Genomic DNA, 10936 nt, shown 5'->3' on the forward strand with positions numbered 1-10936 from the left:
AGATTCACATGTTTGTACGAAGAAATTACACACTTGAACAAATCTATGAAACTTGGGCATTCTAGAGAAATGCAGTACAATTGCAGGTCATTAATTTGTGTATTGTATGTATTGTGTATGTATTGTATTGTATTGTATTTGATGTATTTGGGTACTTTCTTTGATGTCTATACTTTCACCAAAACAAGTAGGGATGCTTCTGAGAATTCAAACCATGATCCCAGAAAAGAAAAAAAGAAACAAATAAAACAAAAAAGTACAAGGTGTAATGTACCCATAAAGCAACTATTGCAATATATCATAGGTCCATACAGGACTCCTTAAAGTGTTATCCAGTGCTTAAGTAAAAAAAAACGGAAGAAAAGGAGCTATTGCATTGAATGCTTTCGTCAAATTACGTTTCTTTGAGATAGAAGATTGTGTTTATTCTTTGTTGGGTAGGGGATATATTTACCTGAAAGTATTGATTAGCCAAATGAAAATTTCAACTTTTTATGGTAAATGAAAACTTCAACATTTTATGGTAATCAGTATCAGTGGGACTTAAAAGTGGTAGGTGATCTGAAAAGAAGAGATTACGACTTAATTGCTCTGATACTGATTTTGACCCACTTGTATATATTTCATGGATATTATATTTAGGTGGTCTTCAATTGTTGCATTGAACAAGAGTGTAAGGTACGTAGAACTAGAAAGCTGAGAGTCATTTTATGTTCGAAGCACTTGTAGAAAGACAATGTTATAACTAACTGCGTGCGTTGATATTATACTTGTTAATGTTTGAGCCCGTAAGTATTCAGGTGGTCTTTATAATTATAACCTTGAACATGATTATACGGTATGTGAAATAATAAGCGTAGCATGCTGAGTGTCATTTTATGCACTTATAATCATAGCATGAAGTTGCAAATAAACTTCGCTATAATCAAAGCGTACCTTAAAACACGATTATGTATGATACACATAAGCACAGAAACTATACATATATTGTTACATCCTAAAACATTTGATTACTGTGATTAAGAATACGATTTATAAGGCCGTTCATAGTTGGACGTTTAAAATGTGCAGAAATCAAGATAATGTTCTTTAGTAGGTGCATAACGTTATATGTATGTGGAAGTAAAAGTAGCACTAATGTTCAATATAGTCAAACATTTTGTCACAATTATTTCTCTTATGCTTCAGTGGGCATTATAGTGTTTTGTCACATGTTTGGTGGTACCGGTATGGCATTACATAGTATACGCCATCAGCATAGGGCTAATTGAATTTCTTAGGCTTTGTGCGTTGCAATCATAACGCTACAATATTCATGTGTGAAAGTAGTGGCACGGCATATGACAGTGGCAACCAGTCAAATGAGCAAAAAAAGCTAAAATGATGTGATTACCATCTAAATAATGAGTTTGCACCGTCTTTTGGGAAGCAATGAACTGTGACCGCCAGGCCTCAAAATATTGGAGTAAAAAGATAAAGAACATCAGGTGGTAGAAAACCTACAAAAACACAAAGCAAAACACGTTTGGTGTAATATCATATCCCTGGCTTTCGTTAAACCCAGAGTCAACACTGGAACGGAATGTACTTGTATTCAAGTTTCTTGTGAATCATAAGAAGTCTTTTGTATTGGGTACTAATGTGTCTGGCACACCACAGCGCCACCCCCATCCTACAACCCCCGCCCTCACATAATGATAATATAATGTGCAGTGATGTAGTTTCTGGATCGCTGATCCAGTCTGGAACTAGGAGTCACGGTTTGTGGCTATCCGGCTGTCGGCTTCAAGGTGGAAGACATTAAAGACACCACAGTGTCTCTAGGAGTGTTCTGTATGCCTTGTTCTGCAATGATGAAAAACTACCAGTTCCGAACTAACAACCCATCTTTATGATATATCAGAACCCTTTCTCTAAGAACAGAAATGTTGGGGTGTACGATATGCAACTTCATACGATATCATATGCATAAGCAATTTTCTCTCTGCGTACCTGTGACTAGGTGTGGAACATCTGTTAGAAGTAGGAGCTATGCTCTTGAATCATCGTTAAGCATGGTTAAGTCCATCGCTTCACTTTAAGTCTTGTCAATGCAAATGATACAGTTCAGTACGAAACCACAAGTGTTAGTGACCTGTGTCATGAGTCATCATGTTGTAAACATGTACAAAAATGCATGCAGTACAGATGGCAAGACTGGTGAATTCATCACGCTCACATTTGGTTGCAAGTGACACTACAACGGAAGCATTCATTTGTGACAGGTCACCAAGTGTTATGTACAATAACGTTCTGAATGGTGACTTTGAGCACGTCCTCAGCGTTTACGACACCACGATATCATTTGGATTTGGCTCAGTGGGACTCATGAAGGTTGATTTCGTCTGCCTATCTACTGACTTCACGTATTCAAATTTGAGAGACGCAGGCAATGGACAATACCACAGTTCAGCTACAAGACCTGCTGTTTACTTTTGTGTACAACCTCAGTAGGGATTTATGTTCGTCATACCATTGTACCAAGGCTCTGACATGTCACAGCTCATTGTATTTTTAGACACAATTTGTAAGTAGCCACCCTCCCTCATTTAGGTTGACTTGAATTCTATAGAAAAAGACCTCTGTCCCACATATCCAAACATGGCACAACCTTCTCCACACCGTAGTTCCACGGTTGGGGATTAGTCGTAAGCAAGGTCATTTGTGGTTGGGAGTTGGTCGGCAAGGTTGCCTGACTAGTCTTTAAAAGTAGTCTGCACAAGTCGAAAATGAACTTTGAAAAATTAAAGATGAGAAAGTCTTATTCCACGTTGCTACTACCAGCCCAGCACGTGCACGGACCATGGTTATGTAGTGAAGTAAGGTTGGCACCAAGGTTTTGAAAACGTCCTAAATGTGTGACAGGGACTTTAATCAGTCTCCTCTGAACCAAGGACATTATTTGATCGTACTGGTGCCTATACTAGTGTAGTATGGAATAAGGAATGCGTTGATGGTAATTGTGTCCCGTGCAGCACATGTCTTACAGCGTACTCATGTTCACTTTACTTCTTATGTAAAATTCTATCTGTATTTGACTTGATGACCAAAGGTACCTTTTGTTTTTATGTCAAATGTCATCGAAGTGAAAAATAAAAAAATGAATGAACTAGCACATATAACATACTTGTCACATATATATATACATATGTATGTACATAGCTGATCCTTGTATATTCAGTCTAAAGTAATTAAGTCATGTTAAAAAGTGCTATTTTTTTTAACTAGAACTATTTTTGAGATTATTTGTAAAGCATCGAATGACGCAATGTAGACTACAAGTGTTTGGAAGGAAAGTTACTTGTATTATAGCGAGAATGATGATGTTTGTAATGAATCTATCGATGAATCCGTGGACGTATATGATTCATATTCAAAGCGTCATTGTACAAATGTTTCTATCCATGCAGTGTTTTGTGATACCCACAAGTGAACCCACATTATGAATGTGTAAATGCTGATCACTTTACAGCTTACAATAGAGACGTAACGAATATAAAATCAATGTAATGTTCACTGCTTGTATGTGATATATTTCAGCAAATAAACTTGTGAGTGATGTGATTTAACATATGTCGTGGACCTGATTGTGTTGTCGTCTAAGCTTATCTAGTCATAAACCCTACCATATGATTCTGTTGGTGGGACTACACTAGTAGTACATACTATTAGTACTAATAATGCATGCAGTCCTAATGCTAACCCGATCTGTCAACTGTAACCAAACGTATTTCCAACAATCTCTCTCTCTGTCTCTGTCTCTCTCTGTATCTCTCTCTCTCTGTCTCTCTGTCTCTGCCCCCTCTCTCTCTCTCTCTGTATATATATATATATATATATATATATATATATATATATATATATGTATGTATATATATATATATATATATATATGTATATATATACATACATATATAAAGTCCCCCCCCCCCCCAATCAGAGACCTAGGACAGGCCCAGCAGACGAAATTCCACTATCTCATAGGGGTGTGGAAAATGGATGGAGAATATCCAGAAAATGGTATCGTGGTAGACTGTATCTGCATGTAACCCTCTGCCGATAATACGTCCACTGGTACGTATGTACATGAATATGTACTTTGGCTTTCCACAATCCGTCACTCTTGGACAGTAGAAACATGCCATCTAGCGGATGCCTTGTGAACTGGAGTAAATTGTTTAATAGCTGCACTAACCCGCTAATGTTTTATTCCCTCTATACGTTTTCTAACGTCGGTCCATGTTGTTCCTAACAGGTTTCAGAAAAAAATTGCTTTCAAATATGCCCAAAAAACGCAACACACTGAAAGACACATCGTACCAATCGTCTTGTTTCAGCTTTAGCAAAACATACAGTTAATTACTTGACTTGTAATTACATTTTTCTCCAAATTAGTCTGGGTTTCTGGCCATCTCTTGAAAACCAAGAGTCCGTAGGGCACAAACCTCCGCAAAGAAGTTATTATTATAGCGCCCGAGGTTTCAGAGGTGTGTGATACCCAAGAAGATCAATTTATTGGAAATCGAATGACTTACGTACACATTATTTGTTTAATTTTGTAATAAGGTGCCTGTCCAAAGAGCTATGTACCACTGAAAAATATACAGAGGAGAGCAAGATTAACAAAAAAAACAAGTGACCGTAGGTAACATACTCTATGATGTAATTATGGTTCATGTTAGTTGTGTTATTTTCTGTGGTGTGTGACTTGGTGTTTATATCGCATACAGAACAAATCCCATTGACTTATACCAAAAGCTTATTTAAAAGCTAACGTACCTAACGTATTACTGCCAAATGTAAACACAATCCTGTACGCATCAACAGCAAAACCAGGATCTCAAAAGAACGACACCAAATGAAAACAGCCACACAGCTTCAAAATGCATACCCGAGACCCACACCATCATATAAACAGCCGGAATAGTGACATCTATGAACAGCTGACAACACGACGTGCACAAAACACGCAAATCACGCAACATCTGCTTGACAGTATCCAATTACCGCAAGGCCTAGATAACGCAGACCCGGACCAATATATCGAAATTTTGTACATTTTGTCGGGGTGATTTTTGAAATTATTATGTCGATTATAAAAGCAGCTAGCGCAAAAAAAGTGCATCATCGTCCAACTCAGTGCAGAGGACCGGCCAAATTACATATGAATGCGACAACGACAACATATAGATACAGAAATATTCGCGCGTTACATTGATTGACAAAACTAAAATTAAAACAGAGCAAAAATAACCAAGCCGGGATCTAACCTCTGGATGGAGAGTAAGTCAACCATCCCCCGGAAGCGAAAGATTATGTAAGACACACTGTCCATTAGGGAAGGAACGGCTGGTTACTGTGTATCACATTACCTGTAACATGAGGTGTCGGGACTGTAATGGTAATGTCTATAATTAATGTCTTGAGTTAAAGGTGCGCTTGCATAGACAGACACAAAAACAGTACCACCATCGGAGGTCACTGACTGTCTTGAAGAAGGTAATAATAATTGCTATCTCGTCTGTCGCATGTTTTCCCAGTGCTCCAAATGCATAAAAACATATCATCAGTCTGTTTAATAAATGCAGTGATCGTACAGACGTCACTGCATGAGGGGTACAAAGCATCTTCGGTAGAGAAAACTATATCCTTAGTACAGTGAAAAAAGGGATCAGATAGCAGACAATTGGTCCTTAATGCTTACATCATCGACTTATCAAGTATGCCAAATGCCGGTAAGTGACAATTCATCTGATGCAATGTTTACGTACGGATAAACGGGACGTCTGTAAAATATGGCGGCGAAGTAGAACAACAGCCATGTTGTTCATTTTTCTCTTGGCAGCAGCCTGCGAAGCTACGTATGCAAATGCATCGCCTTTCCCTGAGTGTAACACAGCTGGATGGGAATATTGTATGCCTTTCAAAGACAGACCGGGAGTTACTACGTCCGGCACATGTGTCCTATGTGGGGCCCTCAATGAAGATGTGACCTCAAGAAGCCCCTTCTCTTTTCTTGCTGGGGCTAATAGTGCGGCAATTAAGGGGTATCCATTCCATGTCTTGTCGGCAAAGAAGCTCGCACCGCTTGAACATTCTGTGGTTGGTACTTTGGCTCTGATAGATGCAAATATCACTGATGTCATGAACGGGACCTTCGCTTCGTTTTCCTTCCTAGGTTACCTGTCCCTAGACTCTAACATGTTGACAGATGTCAAAAAGAACTGGTTCACTGGCTTGAAGAATCTCTTTGTGCTGATTTTGTCCAACAACGAGATCACAAACATAGAACCAGGGGTCTTCGTACACGTACCTCGCCTAAGTGTATTGAATCTAGAGAACAACATGTTACGGGTTGTGGACCCTGACTGGCTATTTGGACTGAAAGGTCACAGAATAACACTGTACTTAAAGTCGAACGAAATCAAAAGCATTTCCCCGGCGTCATTCCAACACCTACAGCTGGGCTGGTTAGATCTGAGAAGCAATGATCTGTCATGTCTGGATGAAGATGTGCTTCGGGAACAGTATTATTCTCTCTCAAGGCTGCATGTCAGCAGTGGTATGTTGTCATCTGCCCGTGGTGTTGTGCATGCAAGGCCACACGGCGGAATGATGTGGCGCCTAGATCGGATAGCCAGTGTACTCAGAGGGTTAGTAACAATGATCGTTCAGGTACCAAAATTCTTATTCTGTGTCAGGTACAATGCTCATGAAGTCTCCTTTGGATGGAAGTTCGATTCATCGAATGATGTGGTTAGTAACGTCGACTTAGGAACGGTCGCCCCTGGTATGTCATGTGGTGATTTGGGGAGTTCACTCAGTACGATCTCTATCCAAACCCCGTTAGTTGTCGTAGCTACTGACGGCTCTCTGACAGACAAACTGGTTCTTAACACGCTTGATCAGTGCAGGCAGGTTTGGGAATACGGAGGTGGTGTAACGGTGGGCCTGGGGGGAGAGTCAATCTTCCGACTGGTTTCCATTGCCACAGAGAATACAGCCTCTGCAGATGTGGGGATGTCATTTATCCAGACAAAAGACACCAGCACACTCACCACCAAAGAACCCACCGCAAACATAAACGCCACACATGACAACACAATGAACATCACCTGTATTCTTCTCAACAAAGGCGAGCACACGAATTTGTTCTTCACTGTTTCCCCTGTTATACATCAGACCCATACAAAAGAAACCACTTACAGAAGCGCAACTGAACAATCCAGCAACATGACACCATACCCTGGAACTACAGAGAAAGACTACACATCTTCAGAAGCTACTAAGTACTCTACACTTCAGGTGAGTACCTCACCAGTGCCAGATCGTGTGGTGCCTACAACAACACCACGTCATGTTCTCATCCCAGTTGTTGTCTCGGCAGTGGTCGGTCTGGTGGTTGTGGTGGTGTTGTCTATATTGATATGGAAGTTGTGCTCCAAGGATGAGCTGGCCAGCGTCGATGCGCACGTTTGGACTATCCCTCCTGGCATTGCCTTCCCCGGCTTGCTGAGGTCGGCTTCCCTCCCTGCATGTTCAAACAATATATCGTCGAATGAATTAGCTTCCTGGAGGTCATTACCCACTGTTCTGCATTCCATTGAACCAACTTACAGTGAGATTCCAGATAACATAGCTTCTGCTCAGAGACCCCTGCCTGGCCTCCCACATGAATACTGGGAGATCCCAGACGATGCCATCTCGGCTTCCCTACCAGTGCGCACTCCTTGGGATGCGGAATCGTGCAGGTCATTGCCAGCAGTTCTCCCGTCTAGCGAGCCCAACTACAGCCAGATCCCCGATCACTTGGCCGCAGCCCAGCGCCCTCTGCCTGCTTTCCCAAATCACGAACCCGGTGCACAGCGGCCTCCGCCTGCCCAACCACACACCTACAGTGAGATCCCAGATGATGAAGAGAGCGGACCCATGCCTTTCTATGATGCTGCCGCCGAGTTTTCCATTCGTGTCGTCGGACAAAATCGACGTTTCCGTCAGACTAACGACATTACCTCCAGCAGACACCGGTCTGGAAGACCCATTGTTAGTTATGGATCGGCAGTACAGACGAAATCCGAGCATAGTCCCTTCTACAGAAAGGCTCACGAGGTCCAAGGCATAAGAGCCCGTAGACAGATGAGGACAGCTTTGGTATCCCCGCCTGCTGCCCAAAGTGTGAAGACCTACGTCAACACCACAGATGCAATCCTGTCCAGGGGTCAAGATGTCACGAGAGCTCATATCGCCTTCCTCACATTGCCTGATACCTACTGGCCTTGGGAGATCCGAGCAGATGGACCCCGCCACACACAATTTAGGCGCGCGTCCCTCCCGCTCGTCACGCTACCAAACACCTACTGGCCTTGGGAGATTCCGGGGGCCGGAACCCATGATACACAACGGCGTACGTCCCTCCCCCTCGTCACACCACTAAACACCTACTGGCCAGGGGAGAGATGGAACTGGTATGAGACCAAGGGGTGGGTCCCTTCCCCGTGTCACACTACCAAACACCTACTGGCCATGGGAGATTCGGGAGGAGGGAACCCGTAACACACCACGGCGTTCGTCCCTTCCCCTTGTCACACTACCAAACACCTACTGGCCATGGGAGATTCCGGGGGAGGGAACCCGTAACACACCACGGCGTTCGTCCCTTCCCCTTGTCACACTACCAAACACCTACTGGCCTTGGGAGATTCCGGAGGAGGGAACCCGTAACACACCACGGCGTGCGTCCCTCCCTCTTGTCACACCACCAAACACCTACTGGCCTTGGGAAATTTCGGAGGTGGGAACACATAACACACCACGGCGTGCGTCCCTGCCCCTCGACACACTACCTAGCACCTACTGGCCTTGGGAGATTTCGGAGGTGGGAACCCGTAGCACACCACGGCGTGCGTCCCTTCCCTCTGTCACACTACCAAACACCTACTGACCTTGGGACATACCGGAGAAGGGAACTCGTAACACACCACGGCGTTCCTCCCTTCCCCTTGTCACACCACCAAACACCTACTGGCCTTGGGAAATTTCGGGGGAGTAAACTCATTATACATCACCTTGGGTGATCCCTGGGAAGGAAGTACATAACATACAACGGCGTGCGCCCCCCCCCCCCCTCCCTCTCACTACCTAACACGAACTGACATTGGGGGATCCCTGGTGAAGGAACCCGGAATTCACCTTAAAAAAACACCCCTGCACCTCCTGCTTTAACGCATCACTTTAAGATCCCAGACCATCTACTTAGCATGTTAAAATGCGGAAAGAATAGTTTCACCAACCTAGTACCAGCAAAAAAATGCACCCTAACTGCCAAAGCATATTGTGCATATTTGTAATTTCAGCACAAATGTAGCATGTCGCTTGCAAACCACTATGTCAATTTTATTAGAACGCTTTTACCTTCGAACTTCAATGGCTTCATTGCAAGATATCGGAAGAGTGAATTAGTTGCAGTTAATTGCCTTTTACACTGTCTCGGCAACCCCATTTGAAAACCTGACGTCCTCTCAATAATAAATCAAATCAAATCATTACTGAAACATATTGTCCTTTTGAACTCCCAGAAAGTCTTTGGTTCATGATATTTGAACGGTAGGCATGTAATTCTGTCAATCCGGCTGCCGGGTTACCGATCTTGTGCCCTTGGGAAAGGCACTTTACACGACTTTCCTCACTTAACTCAGGTGAAAATGAGTACCTAGCTTCGGCTAGGGCCGTCCCTCGGATAGGACGTTAAATGGAGGTCCCGTGTATGGGGAGAGCCACACCCCATGCACGTTAAAGAACCCCAACACGTGCGATGGTGCGGTGTGTGTTGGTGCAAATCCTTCTGTCGAGAGTTGGTGCTTCACTTCAAATCACCGGATGGAGGCCTGTCGAACCTCTATCTCGTATCAGCCACATGGTGATTTACATCATTCACCCGGACGGGAGACCTGGCGCATCCCCGTCTTGTAATTAGCCAGCGAAAGGGTATGTCAGATTGTGCAACTCAGATTTCGAAGCAGATGAATGGGTACCAAAATCCAAATTAGTGTGATCATTATTTTGCAGGCGACACCCAGTAACGTTAGGTAAAGGGAGAAGGAAAGAAACGTGGACAATTGAGCTTCGACCTGAGGTGTGCGGGTCAACCTGCGCTGCTGGAAGTCAGACACCCACTTCTTTCTGCTTGAAATAGGAAGAGAATCATAATCAAACATTTTGACAATGTCTTTTGTTAATGACAAAGAATATACGGCATGGGGAACTCGACACACACATGTCTGATCACAATTCACCATTCTTTTTCTTGTCACTTACCTTCTAAAATTTAGTTAAAAAACGAATGCCTGGAAAGTAATGACTGCAATGATTTGATATTTGGAGGATATTGATAGGCTTCATACTACGACGTTGTGCCGCGATATTTGAGTTGTGCTTATTATTTCTGGGTGAGACCGAGAATTTATTGACCTCCCCTCCTACCAAACCCACCTAAATTGGCCAGGTAGGGTGCATGGTTTGACACAGCAACGTGCAGCCCTTTGACCTACTTTTGTTCCCTGGCAGTTTAATCACCCTGCTTGGCCAATCTATTCACCAACCCAATGAGTCTGGTGGAGAGTACTGTTTTCATGTCACCACAATCAGATACGGTGTCCGGAATTTTGGTAGGCCCATGCTTGTACATGCCTAGCCTGGTAACCATACCATCGAGGCGCTCGGAGATGCTCTTCGGCGCTGTAGGGGTAGCCGGCCCGTACAGTTAATTAGCGCAGGCCGGGGAGTTCTTACTGGGTTGAGTTGGGTTAGATTTCGTCGCTGGCGGCGTAAACTCCAAAGGCCGGCTACAAGCTCTGTCGGCGAAATCTCAAAGGTCAGCTAATCAGACAGGCTGACAGAA

Source organism: Branchiostoma floridae, chromosome 6 (genome assembly GCF_000003815.2).
Source record: "Branchiostoma floridae strain S238N-H82 chromosome 6, Bfl_VNyyK, whole genome shotgun sequence".
NCBI lineage: Eukaryota > Metazoa > Chordata > Leptocardii > Amphioxiformes > Branchiostomatidae > Branchiostoma > Branchiostoma floridae.